The sequence below is a fragment of the Canis lupus genome, chromosome 16 (genome assembly GCF_003254725.2).
Source record: "Canis lupus dingo isolate Sandy chromosome 16, ASM325472v2, whole genome shotgun sequence".
NCBI classification, from domain to species: domain Eukaryota; kingdom Metazoa; phylum Chordata; class Mammalia; order Carnivora; family Canidae; genus Canis; species Canis lupus.
The window spans coordinates 20,402,721-20,424,403 of NC_064258.1; the positions used below are offsets into that span (position 1 = coordinate 20,402,721).

At 38.0% G+C, this 21,683-nt stretch overlaps 1 protein-coding gene and 1 long non-coding RNA gene across 9 annotated transcripts in view; both read right to left on the bottom strand.

Moving 5' to 3' along the window:
* The window catches only part of LMBR1 (limb development membrane protein 1), a 146,582-nt gene that overhangs the window by 123,247 nt on the left and 1,652 nt on the right, over nt 1-21,683 (bottom strand). The window lies entirely within an intron of this gene.
* On the bottom strand, nt 5,231-21,145 carry LOC118350909 (uncharacterized). The gene is made up of 3 exons (XR_007402816.1): nt 21,068-21,145; nt 8,802-9,017; nt 5,231-7,712 (listed from the first exon to the last, which is right to left on the bottom strand). It is a non-coding gene; the product is annotated as an uncharacterized LOC118350909 (long non-coding RNA).

Sequence of the window (21,683 nt, forward strand, 5' to 3'; positions counted from 1 at the left end):
GGGTATTACTCACTCACTCCTCCAATCACAGATCTGACTTGACGTCCACTGCCCAACTCCAAGCGCTCTGGCAGTGGTCAGTGAAGATCTTAACAGCCAAATTTCACTCTCACAATTCCACCTGACCTCTGAGCAGCCCCTTCTATTTCAGCAATGGTCCTCCTTCTCTGATTATTCACCCAGTCTCCACCACTAGCTTCCCTTTTCCTGCCAGCCTTTAAATATATTCTTCTAATACAAACAAAACAAAACATACTATTACTCTATGATTTCAAGGCCAAGCCAGAAAACTATTCTCAATCCACAATCTCTTCACTGGTAAACTAATCCGTTCCCAGGATTTTAACCATCAACCCCCAGAAATCCCTAGACCACAATTTGAAAATGCAAGGGAAAATGTAACTACTACTTTAGTTGGGAGTCTTCAATTCACTGTGAAAGAATAAATAAATGTAAACCAAATACATAATAATATGAATCTTTAAAAGTATCAAGATTACTCTAGTAAATAAGTGGGTTTATCATACTCAATGCTGTATACCCCTATACATCCATGTTCTGTCATCCCAATGTCCCAGACCCTCACAACTAGTAATCTGCTTTCTGTTTCTATGGATTTGCGTATTTCAGATATTTCATACAACTGAAAACATGCTGTTTTGTGTCCGGCTTCCTTCCTTAGCATGATATTTACAAGGTTCATCCATCTATAGTATGTACCATATATCATTCTTCCAGACTTTTACAAGAAAAATAAAACCCTATTTGATTAAAAATACACCGAATATTTCTTTGCCAGCAGCTCAAAGCATTCTTTTCAGATATATTTGCATATGTTCATTGTTTGTTTATAACTGCAACAAACCACCTTTCAAAGAGGTAAGAAAACAAAATACCAATGCTCTATCTCCAGAACAAGTAACATGACTTTGAAACACAAGCTGATATCCACTTTTATGTTATTAGCACCATCATGATAAATGGCCTTGTGTCCATCAACTTGTGTTTCAATAAGGGTAAAACAGAATTTCCTCATAAACAAGGAGCAAACATTCTATATTTCAAGATTATCACAGGAAGTAATATCAAGTTCATTAATGTCATCTACAATATTACACTCTATTACTTACTGAGACTTCAGATTCTGTATACTCTTACACTGTAAATCACCAACAAAGTTTCTCTAAAGCCCTTCTGAGACCTAGACTCCAGCAAAATGTAAAGGAAAGACAGCTTTATTTGAGAAGCTGGCACCAGAACCAGTTGTCACTCATTCTGTCCTTCGTGTTCTACACCCAAGCACAACTATTCTACCCACAAAGCCCGCCTCTTTTTGGACCCCCACAATACTCCTAGTTCACAATACTTTAGCACAACCACAGATTTCCATTAAACGTTTCATGTAAATTGTCTCCTAAACTTTTTATTATATATAGTTTAGGCACATTAAAGGTACTAATACAAACAGGAACTATCTTATATATCTCTTAAATCTTCCTTAGTGCCTAGATAAATAATTTTAAAATAAACTGAGTAAATTGGACTCCTTCCCAGTGCTGGTTCCTTCCCTTCATCAGGCACAATCAGGGCACAGGGAAGACATTTTGAATAGGACGAATGGTAGAAGTTTAAATTAGACTGGACTTGATTTTTCAATATGTGCGAGTAACCATAAGGCAATTGATAAGCCAAAGTTGTCACCAAAGGAAGGGAACACAGATCCAACACATGATCCTTGTAAGCATCAGTGAGAGACAATTAAACTGCTTTATAACTATTTCCTACCAAGTTTACTCACTCAATAAATAGTTAAGTACTGAGATCTAAGTGATATTAAGTCTTCCTTCCAGGAGAGGAATAGCTCTCCACTAATTCAGATCTTCTTTGATGTTTATTTCATCAGAGTATAGTTTTCCTCATATAGATCAAGTAAACGTTTTGTTAGCTTTATATCTAAGCACTTTTTTTCTTCATGCTAATGGTTTTTTGGAGGTTTTTTTGTTGTTGCTGTTTTAAAGATTTTATTTATTTATTCATGAGAGACCGAGAGAGAGGAACAGAGACATAGGCAGAGGGAGAAGCAGGCTCCCTGTCAGGACCTGGAGATCACACGCTGAACCAAAGGCAGATGATCAACCACTGAGCCACCCAGGTGCCCCATCTTCATGGTAATGTTAATAGACTTGTATTTTTAATTTCAAATTTCAATTTTTCATCCTGGTATACAGGACAGTAATGGACTTTTGTGTATTAATGTGGTATCTTAATATCCGGCTATAAACTCTTATTAATCCCAGTTTTGTGTTGTTGTTACTGACTTTTTGGGATTTTCTACCTAGACTATCATGTTATCTGAGAATGAAAACAGTCTGCTTTTTCTCTTCCCAATTTGTACACTTATCAGTTCCTTTCCTTTTCTCACTGCATTACCTAGGACGTCCAGTGCAGTGTTGAAAAGCAGTGAGAAGAGGGGGGATATCCATGCCTTGTTCCTGATCCTAGTGGGAAAGCTTCTGGTTTCTCATCATTAAGGTATGAAGTTAGCTGTAGATATTTTGTGGATGTTATCAAGCTGAGGAAGTTCCCCTCTATTCTTGGTTTATTGAGAGCTTTTTTCATAAAATGGGTGTTGGATTTTGTCAAATGCTTTCTCTGATACGATACTGATAGTATTATATGTTGTTCCTTCTTGAGTCTGTTGATACGATGGATTATACTAAGTGATCTTTGAATGTTGAACCAGCCCTAAATGCTTGGAATAAATTCCACTTGGTCATGGTGTATAATAATTCTTTTGATATGCTGTTGGATTTAGTTTGCTAATTTTTTTTTTTGCAGAACTGTGCATTTATACTCAACAAAAACTGATCTATAGCTTTCCTTTATTGCAAACTTTTCGTCCAATTTCAGTATTAAAGTAATGCCAGCCTCCTAGAATGTCCTGTAAGAGATTACAGAGAATTGCTATCACTTCTTCTTTAAATGACTGGTAGATTTCACCAATGAAACCATCTAGGAGGGGATCCCTGGGTGGCTCAGCAGTTTAGCGCCTGCCTTCGGCCCAGGTCGTGGTAGTCCTGGAGTCCCGGGATCAAGTCCTGCATCAGGCTATCTGCATGGAGCCTGCTTCTCCCTCTGCCTGTGTCTCTGCCTCTGTGTGTGTGTGTGTGTGTGTGTGTGTGTGTGTGTGTCTGTCTCATGAATAAATAAATAAATCTTTTAAAAAAAAAAAAAGAAAAGAAAAAAGAAACCATCTAGGACTGGTGTTTAGAAGGTCATTTGCTGGGCAGCCCTGGTGGCACAGTGGTTTAGCGCCGCCTGCAGCCGAAGGGCGTGATCCTGGAGACCCTGGATCGAGTCCCACGTCAGGCTCTCTGCATGGTGCCTGCTTCTCCCTCTGCCTGTGTCTCTGTCTGTGTGTGTGTGTGTGTGTGTGTGTGTGTGTCTATGAATAAATAAATAAATCTTAAAAAAAAAAAGGTCATTTGCTGATTCAGTTTCTTTAAAAGATACAGGCCTACCCAGATTGTTTCTTTTTTTTTTTTTTAAGATTTTATTTATTTATTCATGAGAGACACAGAGAGAGAGGCAGAGACACAGGCAGAGGGAGAAGCAGACTCCACACAGGGAGCCCAATGTGGGACTCAACCCTGGGACTCCAGGATCACTCCTTGAGTCGAAGGCAGACGCTCAATGGCTGAGTCACCCAGCATCCCTCTCATTCTAATACAGTTTATTTCTACCACTCCTTGATTCTTTCCTAAAGTTTCCATCTCTTTGCTTACATTATCCATCTGTTCTTCCACGTTGTACACTGTTTCCATTACAGCTCTTGGCATATTTATTAGTTATTTCAAATTGTGGTTATCGCCAAATCTCTGTCATATCTAAGTCTGCTTCTGGTACTTGCTTTGTCTCTTCCAACTGTATTTTTTGCCTTTTAGTTTGTCGTCATTTTTTGTTAAAAGTCAGACATTATATATAGGATAAAAGGAATTGGGGTAAATAGGTCTTCAGTGAGGTATTTCTGGCTGTGAGTCAGGCTGTTTACTGTTTGATGTAGCTGTAGGGACCAGAGGCTAGAATGTCCTTCCCTTTGCCTTTCATTTCCTCCAGGAACTTCCTCTTAAAGAGAGTCTGGGACTTGCAGTTTTAGCTGTAATCCCCTGTTCTATAGAAATCTGACAGACTAGTGGAAAGGGGTGGTTCTGGTAAAAAAACAATTTCCCTTGAGGACAAGCCTTTTGTCAAAGGTGAACAAAATGTTCTGGGCAGACAGAACATGAAGACTCCTAACTCTGGGAAATGAACTAGGGGTGGTGGAAGGGGAGGAGGGCGGGAGGTGGGGGTGAATGGGTGGCAGGCACTGAGGGGGGCATTTGACGGGATGAGCACTGGGTGTTATTCTGTATGTTGGCAAATTGAACTCCAATAAAAAATAAATTTATTATTAAAAAAAATGTTCTGGACATTTTCTAGAATGGTTACTTTCCCTCCCCCCCTCCACCTCCCCTCCACCCCCCCCCCCACTCCTGTCTCTCCAGAAGCACAGGGGTTTTTTTTGTGGTTGTTTTGTTTGTTTACCCTGAGAACCTAGCAGAGCTCCTAAAGTAAAACTCATTAAAGTGTGGGAGCATCCCTTAAGAAGACTGGACCTCTGGAGGTTCAAATTCTCTAGCTAATCCACACTAAGCCTCCATCAATTAATTGATTATAGCTAAGTGTTCCTACGAGTACTAGCTACTTAGCAGGTTTCTGCTATATAGGCTTTTGTTCTGGGTAAGCTGTGGTTCTCAGTATCTACCTCTCTTTCCAGATTTCAAGGCAGCAATGTGCCCTATAATCTCAATTCTCTGATGACTCTAAGAAGAGTGCGGATTTTCAAATTCTTCAGCTTTTCTTGCTGTTAGAGGATGGGAAGGATGATTTCCAAGCTCTTTTCAAGTTGAACTGGAAACCAAAAGTCATCTATGTTTTATGATTTTATCTCTTACTTTTAGGTCTTTGATTTACCTGGGAATTATTTTTGTGTATATGTGTATATGATGTAAAATACTGTTTTAAAAATAGTTTAGTCTCTGTGGGGAACTCTCTTTGGATTTCTCATTTGGCAGGTGCTTGGGAATCTCCCTCTAATATGCAGTCTCTGCATAGATTTAATCCAGATGAGTTATCCCAGGGCTTCTTTGTAATGTGTATTGTTTTACTTTTAATTTCAAATATAAATTTTTGGTTGACATAGTAAAAATTATTTTAATCCTTTTTTTAAAAAAACACAGGTGTAAGATCACAATGGAAAGTGCTTTCTCTCCCTTTTTTAATACTAAGTAGTTTGGAATGATCTGTCCTTTAATCTCTTAAAGTGCCTCCTAATTTTTTTTAAAAGAGAAAGGAATTCAGTTATTACAGTGTACCAATTAATATAAACATTCCCTACTATGCCAACTTAAAATAGAAAATAAGCATTACTTGTAAGAGGCTATTCAAACTGTGTCGTATATGTAACTATTTCTGTGCTTATCTTATGTATTTTTTGGCAGTTAGTTTAAAAAAAAGACTTCCTCCACCCTGGCACTGTTAACATTTCAGACCAAATAATTCCTTGTTGCCACAGGAGTCCTTTGCAACGTAGGAGTTTAGCATCATTTTGGTCCTCTACCCACTAGATACCAACACATAATCCGCCCCCCAGCAGTTAATAGTGCTATGTTTCCTTTGGAGACCCAGTTAAGAACCATCGGTCTAAGAAATGAATGTTGTATGTGGAAAAAGGAAATAATGTTTTGGAGACCCAGTTAAGAACCAACGGTCTAAGAAATGAATGTTGTATTTGGAAAAAGGAAATAACGTAAAAAATTTATTTGGTGTTAATTTTTACAAATGATGTAAATGTTCAAGTCAAGGTATTGTATCTAAATCTCTAAGGGATGACTTAAAAATTGTGTCAGAGATATACATGGATGTAGGGATCCCTGGTGGCGCAGCGGTTTGGCGCCTGCCTTTGGCCCAGGGCGCGATCCTGGAGACCCGGGATCGAATCCCACGTCGGGCTCCCGGTGCATGGAGCCTGCTTCTCCCTCTGTCTGTGTCTCTGCCTCTCTCTCTCTCATTCTCTCTGTGTGTGACTATCATAAATAAAAATTAAAAAAAAAAAAAGAGATATACATGGATGTAATACAGATCTTAAGACCCCAGGGGTGCCTAGGTAGCTAAGTCAGTTAAGTGGCCGCCTCTTGGTTTCTGCTCAGGTCATGATCTTGGGGTCGTGAGATCAAGCCCCACATCTGGCTCCACACTCAGCATGGGGTCTGCTTGAGATCTCTCTCTCTCCCTCTATCCCTCCTCCTACTCACATGCTCGCTCTCTCATTCAAATAAATAAATAATCTTAAAAAAAAAAAAAAAGGGGGATCCCTGGGTGGCGCAGCAGTTTAGCGCCTGCCTTTGGCCCAGGGCGTGATCCTGGAGACCCGGGATTGAGTCCCACGTCGGGCTCCCGGTGCATGGAGCCTCCTTCTCCCTCTGCCTATGTCTCTGCCTCTCTCTCTCTGTGTGACTATCATAAATAAATAAAAATTTTTAAAAAAAGGACTCCCATCCAACTCTCCTCCATAGGCAATCTGTTGTTTTTCTAAGTGATTTCCATACTAGGAAATGTTTCATTTACCAACATTAACAATATATACTGACTACCCAATACAGAAGTTCAGAATTTACCTACTAAGCTTTCTGATACTGAGAATTTATACCAGTACAATGACTATTACCACTACTACCACTTCCACTTCTGACATTTATTATATTACTACTCCTTGTTACACTCTTGGGTAACTCTCTAAGAACTTAAATCTTTACTTTTTGCTTTATCAGCTTTTTACCAGAAGTGGAGCTGACAAGATCTTTCCTGTTCTTAAATTCTCTAGAAGTTGCTATTACTATTATTGTTGTTACTATTAACATCATCATCAGTAGTAAAGAAAACCTATTTAACAATAGAGAAATGATTCTCTTTAGTTTGTCATGGTTTAAGATAATGAGATAATGAAAATTTTAATGCATACAAGCCACTTTTTTGAAACAAACATAATTTAAATTCCCAGGAGTAAGATTATTGAATCATAGTATATAAATACTCTGTCATATTGCTTTCCAGCATGGTTATTAGAATATATTTTATTCATACAAAAAATTGTGTTACTTTTCCCAATTATATAAATAAAAATCCTTATCATTAAAAATTCAATGTATTCAGGGCCACCTGGCTGGCTCAGTCAGTAGAGCATGAGACTCTTGATCTCAGGGTTATAAGTCAGAGCCTCACATTGGGTATAGAGATTACTTTAAAAAAAAAAAAAAAACTTTTAAAAAATTCAGCGTATTCAGGAAGAAGGTAAAAGGGTAAAAATATGAAACTCCACTACTCTGAAATAAGTACCTTCTTCCACACCTCTATGTATATCTACACATCTTAAATAATTTTAGTCAGATTATATACTTACTATTTTTATGTGGAAATATCTCACATTTTTTCTCTATTATTTTTGGCTTATAGTCCTACTGTTGTTACACACTCTCTCTGACAACTTTACCATTTCCTCAGGTAGCCTGCAGGAAAAACCACCTGGTGTATAGCTCTCCATCCCTGCTGGCTCCAAGTTATTCCCAGCGTGTGCAATCAGAGGTATAAGGTTAGTTCTCCTCATCCACCTGAAACTGATGTTCATATATGTGATATGGGAGTTCAGTTTCACATTGTGTCTCTGAATGGTGAGTGATTAGGCCCACACAGTTTATTAAATAAACCATCTTTTCCCACTGACAGTAACTGTTTTTGCTGTAGACTGATTACCAAGTACGCTAGGACACAGTTCTGACTCTCCATTATGATTCTTTGTTCTCCACGAAGACTCCTAACTCTGGGAAACGAACTAGGGGTGGTGGAAGGGGAGGAGGGCAGGGGTGGGGGTGAATGGGTGACGGGCACTAAGGGGGGCACTTGACGGGATGAGTACTGGGTGTTATTCTGTATGTTGGCAAATTGAGCACCAATAGAAAATAAATTTATTATTAAAAAAATTTTTTTAAATGATTCTTTGTTCTCTGCCAATTTCTGTAACAACAACATGCATTTTTTTTTAATAATAATGACCATATAGTGTATTTGCTCTCTGGGCAAATTTCTCTCTAGGAGTTTCATTTTTTATAATTTCCTAGGCTTGTTGCAGGTTTGTTTTTTTTTCTTTTTTTGAGGCAAAAATTTAAACAATCTTCCATATAAATTTTAAGATCATTTTTACTCAATTCCAAAAATAAAATAATAAAAACATTCTGGCTCTAATTGCAACTGCATTAAATATATAAATTAATTTTGGAAGAGTTAACTTCAGCATTTTTTTTGTCTTTTCCCTCCAGAAATGTGATTATCCTTTCATTTGTTACATCATGTTTCATACCCTTCATAAGATTTTAATGGTTTTCTGCATACAGTCTTTATTCCTTCTGTGTTTAGTTCTGTTTTAGTTTTTGTGTTAATGTGAATATTTTTCTTATTTTGACTTGTGGCTGGTGATTGCTAGTACAGAGAAAAGCTTTTGACTTCGGTATAGTTACTGTTTCTGGTCAATTTATCAAACTCCCTCATAATTTCAGAATCTCATGGTTTTCTAGTTATGTGATCATATCACTAGTTAAAAGAGATCACCTTCTTTTCCAATAATTATAATCAATATTAATTTTCTTATTAGCCTCCAAAATTCCCAGGATGTTGAAAATAATGTCTAATAATAATAATAGCAGACATACCTGTCTCTTTCCTCATGATAATGGAAATGGCTTTTGATTTTCCACAGTATAATGTTTCCTGTTGTTTTTTTGTTTAACAAATATTTAAGTAATTGTCATTAACTTCCATCTTATTTAGCATTTTTGTTAGAAATGGCTGCTTAATTTTATCATCATGCCCTTAGCCAAAGGCAGATGCTCAACCACTGAGCCACCCAAGGACTTTTTAGATATGACCTGAAAAACATAATACATGAATTTAAAAAATGATAAATTGGACAGGATTATAATTAAAAACTTCTGCTCTGTGAAAGATACTAGTAAGAGAAGAAGACAAGCCACAAGCTGGTAGGAAATTTGTACAAAACACACAGCCAACCAACAAAGAAGTTGAGTCTAAAATATAGAAAGAACTCTTAAAACTCAAAAAAATAAAAAGAATTTAAAAATGAGCTAGAAATCAGAAGAGTTGAGCAGCCTGGGTGGCTCAGCAGTTTAGCGCCACCTTCAGCCCAGGGCGTGATCCCGGAGACCCAGGATCGAATCCCACTTCGGGCTCCCTGCATGGAGCCTGCTTCTCCCTCTGCCTGTGTCTCTTCTGCCTTGCTCTCTCTCTGTGTCTCTCATGAATAAATAAATAAAATATTTTTTTAAAAAAGAAAGAAATCAGAAGAGTTATTAGCTCACCAAAGATATATTCCCCTTTCCTTACTATACACAAGAATTAACTCAAAGTAGATCACAGATATAAATGTGACACCTAAAATTATAAAATTCTTGGAAAAAAGTACAGGAGTCTTTATGACTTTGGTTGGCAAGGCCTTCTAGAATATGACATAAATACAAAAGTGACCAAAAAGGGGGTTCCTGGGTGGCTCAGTGGTTGAGCATCTGCCTTTGGCTCAGGTCATGATCCCAGGGTCCTGGGATTGAGTCCCACACTGGGCTCCCTGCAGGGAGCCCACTTCTCTCTCTGCCTGTGTCTCTGTCTCTCTGTCTCCCATGAATAAATAAATACAATCTTTTTAAAAAAATGATCAAAAAAATATTTTAGGTAAACTGTATTTCAACAAGATTAAAAACCTTTGTGGTACAATCAATAAAGTGAAAAGATGACCCACAGCATAGAAGAAAATATATGGAAGTCATGTGTTTGATAAGGGCATTATGTCCAAAATATATAAGGATTTCTTACAAATCAATAATAAGAAAATAACAGAAAAACCCAATTTGAAAAAGAACAAAGAATCTGAATAAACACTCCCCCCAAAGAAGATACACAAATGAACAAGAAGCACATGGAAGATGTTCAATATCACTAGTCATCAGGGAAATGAAAATCAAAACCATAATAAAGGGTGTGTGGCTGGTTCACTCAGTGTACAAATCTTGATCTTGGGGTTATAAGTTCAAGCCCTGCTGGCGTGTAGAGATTACTTAAATAAATAAAACTTTAACATAGACACACACACAATGAAATAACACTTTATACTCACTAGGATGACTAAAATTAAAAATCAAAATGACAGTTAATAACAAGTATTAAAGAGGATGTTGAGAAACTGAAACTCTCATACATTAGTGGTAAAAATGTGAAATGGTGTCTCAACTTTGGAAAATAGTTTGACAGTTCCTCAAAATATTCAACATAGAGGTATCATCATACAACCCAGCAATTCCACACAAGAAAAATGAAAACATACATCCACATAAAAACTTGTATATAAATGTTCACAGCAACATTTTTCATAAGAGCCAAAAAGTGGAAAAAACCTAAAGGTCCATCAACTAAAGAATGAATAAACAAAATGTGGCACATCCATATAATGAAATATTTTTTTTTAATTTTTTTTTATTTATTTATGATAGTCACAGAGAGAGAGAGAGAGAGAGAGGCAGAGACACAGGCAGAGGGAGAAGCAGGCTCCATGCACCGGGAGCCTGACGTGGGATTCGATCCCGGGTCTCCAGGATCGCGCCCTGGGCCAAAGGCAGGCGCCAAACCGCTGCGCCACCCAGGGATCCCTATATAATGAAATATTATTTGATCACAAAAAAGAATGGAATATTGATGCATGCAACAATATAGATGAATCCTGAAAACATCCTGCTAATTGAAAGAAGCTAGACACACCAAAAAACATATATTGCATGATTCAATTTATACAAAATATCCAAAATGGGCAAATTCATACGGACACAAAGATTAGTGGTTCCCTAGGACTGTAGAGAAGAGAATTCAGGGGTAAATGGAGAATGACTACTAATAGGTATAAGGTTTCTGCTAGAGACAAAAATATTCCAGGATTAGATTGTGGTGATGGCAACCCAACTCCTGAATACACTAAAAGCCACTGAAATGGGTGAATTATACAGCATGTGAATCATATCTCAGTAAAGCTTTAAAAAAAAAAAAAAACAGTTAAAAAAAAACAGTTGAGTTTGTTTTGTGAGGCATTTCCATGGCATCACACATGTGCTCTGGTGAGCACAAAATACATATACATATATGAACTGTTAAGTATAAATTGCATAATTTCAGTGATTCCACATGGGTTCAATGCTCTTACATTTGCATTTAAAACTAGTATTGCAGGGGATCCCTGCGTGGCTCAGTGGTTTGGCGCCTGCCTTCGGTCTGGTGCGTGGTCCCTGGGTCCCGGGATCAAGTCCCACATCCGGCTCTCTGCGTGGAGCCTGCTTCTCCCTCTGCCTGTGTCTATGTCTCTCTCTCTCTTTCTCTCTCTCTGTGTCTCTCATGAATAAATAAAATCTTTAAATAAATAAATAAAAATAAAAATAGTATTGCATTATTTTTATATACTAATAATGAAGCAGCAGAAAGAAATTAAGAAAATCCAATTTATAAGTGCAACAAAAATAATACCTAGGAATACGCTTAATGAAGGAGGGGAAAGACCTGTACTCTGAAAACTCTAAAACATTGATGAAAGAAACTGAAACAACACAAAAAATCGAAAGACATTCTATGCTTATGGATTATAAGAACAAATATTGTTAAAATTTTTATATTATTAAAGCAATCTACAGATATAATGCAATCCTTATAAAAATAATGTTTCACAGAACAATCCTAAAAATGTGTATGAAACCACCAAAGACCCTGAATAAACAAAGTAATCCTGAAAAAGAAAAAGAAAGCTGGACGTATCACAATTCCAGATTTCAAGAGAACATTCACGTCCAAGTTTTACTACAGAGCTGTAGTAATCAAAACTGTATGGTACTGGCACAAAAATAGACACAAAGATCAAAGGAACTGAATAGAAAACTCAGAAATAAACCCACAACTACATGGCCAATTAATTTTTAACAAAGGAGGCAAGAATATGCAATGGGAAAAACACAGTTTCTTCAACAAGTACTCTTGGGAAACTGGATAGCTACATGTATAAGAATAAAACTGGACCACTTTCTTAGGCCACACACAAAAATAAACTCAAAATGGATTAAGGATCTAAATGTGAGACCCAAAACCTTGAAAGACCTAGAAGAGGACACAGGCAGTAATTTCTATGGCATTGGCAATAGCAACATTCTTCTAGATATGTCTCCTGAGGCAAAGGAAGCAAAAGCAAAAATAAACTACTGGGACTACATCAAAATAAAAAGTTTCTGTACAGTAAAGGAAACAACCAACAAAACTAAAAGACAATCTATGTAATAGAAGATATTTGCAAATGATATATCTGATAAAGGTAAGTCTTTATTTAAAACCTTATACAACACCCAAAAAACAAATAATCCAATTAAAAAATGGACAGAAGTCATGAACAAACATTTCTCCAAAGAAGACATCCAGATGGCCAACAGACCTGAAAAGATGGTCAACATCGCTCATCAGGGAAATGCAAATCAAAAATCACATTAAGATGTCACATCACACCTGTCAGAATGGCTAAAATAAAAAACACGAGAAACAAAAAGTGTTGGCATATGGAGTAAAATAAAAAACCCTTGGGCACTGTGGTGGGAATGCAAACTGGTGTAGCCATTGTGGAAAACAGTTATGGAGGATCCTTAAAAAAATAAAAATAGGGGACGGGGCGCCTGGGTGGCTCAGATGGTTAGGCATCTGCCTTCAGCTCAGATCGTGATTTCTCGGTCCTGAGATCAAGCCCCATGTCAGGCTCCTGGCTCAGTGGGGAGCCTACTCCTTCCTCTGCCTCTGTCTCTGCCCTGTTCATGCGCTCTCTCTCCCTCTGTATCTCTCTGTCTCAAATGAATAATTTTTTTTAATCTTTAAAAATAAAAAATAAGGGACGTCTGAGTGGCTTAGCAGTTTAGCACCTGTCTTCAGCCCAGGGCATGATCCTGGAGTCCCTGGATCGAGTCCCATGTAGGGCTCCCTGCATGGAGCCTGCTTCTCCCTCTGCCTGTGTCTCTGTCTCTGCCTCTCTCTCTCTCCCTCTCTCTCTCTCTCTCTTGAATAAATAAATAAAATAAATAAATAATAAAAATAGAACTACCCTTCGATCTGGGTATTACCCAGAGAATATAAAAATACTAATTTGAAGGGATATATGCACCCCTATGTTTACTGCAGCATTGTCTGCAATAGTCAACTATGAAAGCAGCCCAAATGTCTATGGACTGACGAATGGAAAAAGATGTGAGACAGACATAATGGAATATTACTTAGCCATAAAAAAGCATGAAATTCTGCCATTTGCAAGAGCATGCATGTATCTAGAGAGTATAATGCTAAGGGAAATAAGTCAAAGAAAACAAATATCACATGAGTTCACTCACATATGGAATTTAAGAAACAAAACAAATGGACAAAGGAAATAAAGAGACAAATCAAGAAACTACTCAACTACAGAGAACAAACAGATGGTTGCCAGGGAGGAGATGAGTGAAATACATGAGGGGATTAACACACTTAACTTGATGAGCACTGGGTAATACATGGAATTGGTGAATCATTATATTGTATACCCCAAACTAATATAACACAGTAACTATACTGGAATTAAAATAGTTTTTTTTTTTTTTTATTTAGGATAACATTGAACACTAAACAAAAAGCACCACAGCAATTTAGGGGAAAAACACATAATAAAAGAAAAAGCTTTATATTTTAGTTTTGGTTTTTGTGTTGTTGTTTTTTTGTTTTTTTGTTTTTTGGTTTTTTTTATTCATGAGAGACACAGAAAGAGGCAGAAACACAGGCAGAGAGAGAAGCAGGCTTCCCACAGGGAGCCTGATGCTAGACTTGATGCCAGGACAGGACCCCAAGATCACAATCTGAACCAAAGGCAGACATTCAACCACTGAGCCACCCAAGTGCTCAAGTACTAAAATACTTTTAACAGCATTTTTTTCCTGCTTTTTGAATAAAGAATCTGTATTTTCATTTTGAATTGGGCTTCCAAAATTATGTAGCCAGCCCTGGAACATATTTAAAAGCTACTACATGGAACTTCCTGGAGTGTAAGTACAGAAGCAAAAGCAAAATATGAACATGAAGAAAAAATTTCCCATCACCTTGCTCTTTCATTTTCTAGATGTCCTTCAAGTTAACAAAGTTACATCAAGTGCTCTTGGTAACTAGAACTCTGAAACTCATTCAAAAATCATCTATTCTTAAAAAAACTTAATTCAATACATCAAAGTCAACAGAAATAATAAATCCCAAGGTACTAAGTAATGATCACATCTCTAGTACCATGCCAAGCACTTTCCCAGCATTATCTCACTTAACTCTCACATCTTTAAGGTGATGTTATAATTCCCATTTTCATGGACAAGAAAATTAAGATTCCAAGAGATTAAGCAACTTGCCCAGTATCACACAGCTACTAAATAGGAAAGATATGACTGGAACCTACACTGCCCTGTTCCAAACCCAACAAATCTGCCTCCTTGTTCAGCTTTCAGTACTGCTGTGCAATAAAGAGAAGCTCAGGTTGTCAATAAAATATAAAGGTTAAAATTTGGGGTTTTGAAAAAAAGAATTAACTACGAATAAAAACAGTACAGGCCTAATACATCTGATACTCAAATAACATCAACAAACTCATAGATCAATCCCATAGAATCACTATAGAAGCATGAATTAGTATGCTAGTGAAACAACCCTCCTTGCAGTCTTAGATGCTCAGCTTTTTGTCAAATTCCATATTTAGTTATGGTGCTCTTTGAAAGATATAGACATAGATCGGAGGAAAATTAAAACAATGTTAGATGAATGACTTCTAAAGGCCAAAAACTGTACTTTAAAGGGTATGGGAGAGGCACCTGGGCAGCTCATTCAGTAAGTGTCTGACTCTTGGTTTTGGCTCCAGGCATGATCTCCAGGTCATGAGATCGAGCCCTTCATCAAGCTCTTTACTGGGAGCCTGCTTAAGATTTTTTTCTCTTCCTCTGCCCCCAACCCCCTGCTCACTCTTACCCTCTCCCTCACTCTAAAAAATTAATTAATTATAGGGTATGCAGAATATTCCTGAATCCTAAGCCCCGACGAAGATATACAAAAAAATTGATTTATTAATTAAATATCAGAATAACTAACAATTCTATCTAGAAAATCTATGACCTACACAACTGAAACACTACAAGCTTTTTGCCTTTTTTTCTTTTTTAAGATTTTGTTTATTTGAGAGAGAGAGAGAGAGAGAGAGAGCGCACACAAGCAGGGGGAGCAGCAAGCAGAGGGAGAGGGAGAAGCAAGCTTCCTGTTGAGCAGGCAGCCCAATGCAGAGCTCAATCTCAGGACCCTGGGACCATAACCTGAGCTGAAAGGCAGACACTTAACCCACGGAGCCACCCGGATGCCCCCAAAACACTACAAGTTTTATCATCAGTCCTGCCACCAAAAGACCCACAAAGAAAAGAAAATGGGGATCCCTGGGTGGCGCAGCGGTTTAGCGCCTGCCTTTGGCCCAGGGCGCGATCCTGGAGACCCGGGATCGAATCCCACGTCGGGCTCCAGGTGCATGGAGCCTGCTTCTCCCTCTGCCTGTGTCTCTGCCTCTCTCTCTCTCTCTCTGTGTGACTATCATAAATAAATAAAAATTTAAAAAAAAAAAAGAAAAGAAAATGATATTGTATTCCCTCTCCAACTTCAATTTCCCCTCACACAATTTGTGCAGTTCCTGCAAATTTAATTCCACAAAGCTTTTTTAAAACAAAAAATTAAAAAAAATTAAATAAAAATAAAACAAAAAATTGGGATGCTTGGGTGGCTCAGTTGGGTGAGCATCTGCCTTCAGCTCAGGGCATGATCCTGGTCCTGGGATCGAGTCCCACATCGGGCTTCCTGCGAGGAGCCTGCTTCTCCCTCTCCCTGGATCTCTGCCTCTCTCTCTGTGTCTCTAATGAATAAATAAATACAACCTTAAAAATAAATATATAAAAAACAAAAAATTCTGGCATCCTCAAATTTCAAGTCATTCCTGGTGGAGATGGGTCAGCAATGAAAAAACAAACTGAGTGCTCGCTTCAGCAGCACATATACTAAAAAAAAAAAAAAACAAAAAAAACAAACTGAGATGACAGGGAAATAGTTTTTATGATGTCATCTTGGGAAGGCAAATTTAAGCTGCAGAAGGCACCCCACTACTGTCTGTGGAGGCAGTAGGAGAACGGGTACAGAAAAGATACCAGGTGCTCTGACATGGATTCATCACGCAAAGAGCTAAGGTTCTACACCCCAACATCTGGGAAAGGACACCCACAGCGTCTCTCACCTCCAGCACACAAATTCTTCTGTGCCAGTAGAAAGATAGTGAGAAGCTGGGTCCCAGGAGTCAACAACCCTGAGCCAAAAATCAGAAGGATGTCTGGATAGAAGGACAGATAAAAGGACAGAAGAACAGATAATAATGCATATTATTCAAAACAATCCAAAATGCATTACAAGGATCCTACTGAAATTCTAGGAAACAAGATTCCAAAGATTCTAACACACCAGATAACAGATATCAACAGTGTAAAATTAAAATTTATTGTCTTTATTACGTGCCCTTTCTGAATTATTCCATCTTAAGTGTTAAAACACAAGGGCTTTCAAAGATAAATTCTGAACTTTATCACCTTGTGTCTGTTTTTTTTCTTACAATGCCTTAAGTTCCTTGAATTACATTACCACCACGGTTTTCAGAAAATCAACCTATATTACTACATTTGGATATAATCTTCAAAACCTTAACATCATGAGTGAATATCTACAATTCTACAAATACTGTAGAGAATAAAACAAAGTACACAGCTCTCAGAGATTTTATATTCTATCCTACTGTATGCCATTAGCTTGGAAATAAAAGGAAAACTAACACTAGAAATCGTGCTGAAATGACATGACAATTCTTTGGATGCCTATACGTCTTAGGAAATATACTTCCAGTTATCACTTAAGACGGAAATAACAAGAAAAAACATCTCGCATGCAATTAGAAATCCCTCAGTCTCCTTCAGCCTTCAGCACATAACTAGAGAGAAGTGAGATATACTCACAAGGAGAACTGTGAAGGTCAAAGCCTCCTGATGAAGGATTCTGAGTGGCTGGCTGCTCTAACTAATTACCACAAACTTAGTGACTTAACACAAATTTATTAGCTCATAGTTCTAAAGGTCACAAATCCAACATAGGTATCACTGGGCTAAAATCAAGATGTTAGCAAGGCTAGTTCCTTCTGGAGACTCTAGGGAGAATCCATTTCCTTGACTTTCCAGCTTCTGGAGGCCAATTCACTTTCCTTGACTTATCTTAAAAGTGCTTCACTCTACCCTCTGCTGGTTCTCACATCTTCTCTAACTCTGACTCTCCCATCTCCGTCTTATATGGATCCTTGTGATTATACTGCACTCACCCAGATACTCTAGGACAATCTCTCCCTTAAGGTAATCACATCTGCAAAGTCCCTTCTGCCACGTATGATAACAATGGGTTCCAGAGATTACCACATGAACATCTTAATGGGCTACTGTACCACCTACCAGGGGAAATTCATTTAACCCAGTTTATCAAAATCAAATACAAAGAATCCTCTATACCTCTATCCCATTCCTTTCCACTCACTTATGTTATAAAATCTATATATGTCAGCTATTGGATTTGTATCTACTACACCATTCCACTCTAAGACTTCATGGACCACACTGAGAAAAAGAAAAGCAGCCCTGACACCTGGAAGCTGGCCTGCTACTATCAGCTGGGCCTTGTTGTTGCTATAAACTGGCTAGCAGCTCAGAGTGAGGCATTCACGGCTGGCCTTGATGTTTCTTCTCTTGAAAATAAACAAGTGCAGAGCACAGTAACATCAGAGATGGGCACTCTGTGACCATAATGGACAAACAATAAACAACACCACCGTAATCAAGCCTGAACAAAGCAAAAAAAAAAAAAAAATTCCAAATCATAAAATTGACCAAATATTTCCCCACTATGGCTTATATGAATGACTTGCTTCTTTACCAACTACTTTTAACTTCACCCCACCCTGACTTCTCTCCTCCTACATAAGATTAAGATACTCAATCATAGAATTATCTCTGCTTCTTAACAGCATCCAATACAGATCAAAGCCCCATCTCCTTAAACCTTTCCAAATCACCCAACACAAGCCCAAATCCTATTTTTAGAAGTTCCTTTTAAGGCTCTTTTATTGAAACACCCTATAGTTCCCGATGGTACACATTTTTTCTTACTGCAACATGCAATCAACCCAACTTGTCCAACCACATACATATACAGGTATATTCCCAGTGGTCTTTGGCTGGAGGGCAGTGACAAAGCCCAGAGAAGTCTACAGACCTCCAGACAACTGCATTCCAAATTTCAGTACAAGATTAATGATTGGCTCCCATCTTCTGCCCAACCCCTATTCTCAAGATGCAAGGGCTAAAGTTTTTATCTGCAGCACAAAGAGTAAGTCATGGAGATGAAGGCAAGACCCTGGTAGAAAAAGGCAGGTAACCCCCCACCCCCACCCCAGGGAAGCAGTAGAGAGAGGATGATTCCTGGCATCTCCATTATTTTCCCATTCTATTTGGCCAAAAGGAAGCAAAGTAAATTAGAGGGCCCTAAAATCTCTACTGTTGTAAAAGTCCTAGTGAATCCCAGAACTGTTCTCAAACATACTACAGCCAAGTTAGGGAGCTTAAACCATAGCGAGAAAAAGGAAGAATTCAAATTGTGCAGCTAGACCTCAAAATTCCCTGCCAGCTAATTTCATAGGTTCTCTTTGGTCCTTTCATTAGCCTTACCACAAGTATTTTATGTACCCAACCTAGTTGGATCCCACATAACCCTGTTATGGTAGAGATTTAAATTTTATAGGACTGTAAATACAGTACAGGCTGTGAAATCAGCCTGCCTGGATTTAAAGTCTGGTTCCATCCATGCTGACTGTGCCACCTTGGCCACATGCTGTGCTTATTGGGAGACTCAAGTTAGATACCTAGTAAGCATAGGAAGCACTCAATAAATGTTATTTATTAATTTAGTGACGGAATTACAGGGATTTTTTGGTACAGTTATATATTAATCTGTGACCCTTTTAAAGTAATAGCTCTATCGGTGGCACCAACGTAAGAAAACCACTTGGAGGATACCAACTAAGTAAATGCACCTTAAAAACATATACCAGGGCTGGTTAAGCGACCGGCTCTTGATCTCAGCTCAGGTCTGAACTCAGGGTTGTGAGTTCAAGCCCCATGTTGGGCTCTGTGCTAGGCCTGGAACCTACCTAAAAAAAGAGAGAGATGGGCAGCCCGGATGGCTTAGCGGTTTAGCACCGCCTTCAGCCCAGGGCCTGATCCTGGAGACCCTGGATCGAGTCCCACATCAGGCTCCCTGCATGCAGCCTGCTTCTCCCTCTGCCTGTCTCTACCTCTCTCCCTCTCTCTCTCATGAATAAACAAAATCTTAAAAAAAAAAAAAAAAAAGAATGGATCAAAGACCCCAAATGTTAAGAGTTAAAACTATAAAACTCTAAGAAGAAAGCATAGGTAGGTATCTTCATGACATTGGATTTGATGATGATTTCTTGAATATAACACCAAAAGCATAAGCAAAAAAGAAAAAATGCATAAAATGAACTTCATCAAAATTAACAATTTCTGTGCATCAAAGAACACTATCAATAGAGTAAAAAGACAACCCACAGAATGGGAAGAAATATTTGAAAATCTGACATTTAATGAGGGACTAATATCCAGAATATATAAAGAACTTCTGAAAGTCAACAACAAGTCAATTCAAAAACAGGCAAAGTCGGTGTCCATTGAAAGATGAATGGATAAAGAAGATGTGGTATATGTATACAATGGAATATTACTCGGCCATTAGAAACGACAAATACCCACCATTTGCTTCGATGTGGATGGACCTGGAGGATATTATGCTGAGTGAAGTAAGTCAATCGGAGAAGGACAAACATTATATGGTCTCATTCATTTGGGGTATATAAAAATTAGTGAAAGGAAATAAAGGGAAAGGAGAGAAAATGAATGAAAATATCAGTGAAGGTGACAAAACATGAGAGACACCTAACTCTGAGAAATGAACAAGGGGTAGTGGAAGGGGAGGTGGGCGGGGGGTTGGGGTGACTGGGTGATGGGCACTGAGGGGGGCACTTGGTGGGATGAGCACTGGGTGTTATGCTATATGTTGGCAACTTGAACTCCAATTTAAAAACTTAAAAAAAAAAAAGGGCAAACTACTCAAACAAATATTTCTCCAAAGAAGATACACAAATGATCAGAAAGCACATAAAATAATGCTCAACATCACTAATCATATGGGAAATGCACATAAAGGCCAAGATGAGATACCATTACACATCCATTAGGATAACTATTATTCTGTAAAACAACAGAAAATAACCTGTGTTGGTGAAGAAACTGGAATCCTGGAGCACTGCTAATGGGAATGTGAAATGACACAACCACTGTGGAAAACAGCATGGCAGTTTTTCAAAAAATTAAACAAAAAATTACCAAGTGACCTCACAATTCCACTTCTGAGTATGCATATATCAAAAAAATATTGAATGCAAAGTCTCAAAGAGATATTTCTACACCCATGTTCACAGCAGCACTATTTACAAAGACCAGGAAACAACCCAAATGTCCACTGATGAATGAATGGATAAACAAAATGTCATATGTCCATACAAGTGAATATTATCCAATGCCAAAAAGGAAAAAAAATTCTGACACATGCTACAAAATGCATGAAACCTTGAAAACATTATGCTGAGTGAAATAAGCCAGACATGAAAGGACAAATACTGTACAATCCTACTTATATGAGATACCTGGGATAGTCAAATTCATAGAGATTGAAAGAATGATGGTTACCAAGAGCTGGAAGGAGAAAGGAAAGGAGTTCCGTTTGGAATGACAGCAAAGTTCTAGAGATGGGCAGTGGTGACGGTTGCACAATGATGTGAATGTACTTAAGCCACTGGACTATACACTTAACAATGTCAATCATAAGCTATGCATATTTTATCAGGAAAAAAAAGGTAAAACTTCTAGCATTACATGGTAAAACCAAAAAAAAAAAGGTTAATTAAAAGAATCAGCAACAAGTCATAGAGAAAACTCAAATATTTATATTCACTCTGAATATGAATAATTTGAAAACAGAATGCCAAAGACTAGAACCCTAATGAGCCTGTTCAGTGTCTGTAGAGCCTCTGTAGAGGGTGAAGTACATTCATCACCCAGGGGTGCTGGCTCAGAGGAAGCCGGATGACAAGGGACAGAACTAAAGAACTTTAAAATCAGCACCAAAACTATGTTGTTTTCACAGTAGCAGAGGTAACAAAGCACCTGACTACTATAACATGGGTCCCTTTCTCAATCCAATGACAGAACATCTAATTAACTAAAAAGTAAAGCCAAAAAGCAAACAGATCGATAGAACAG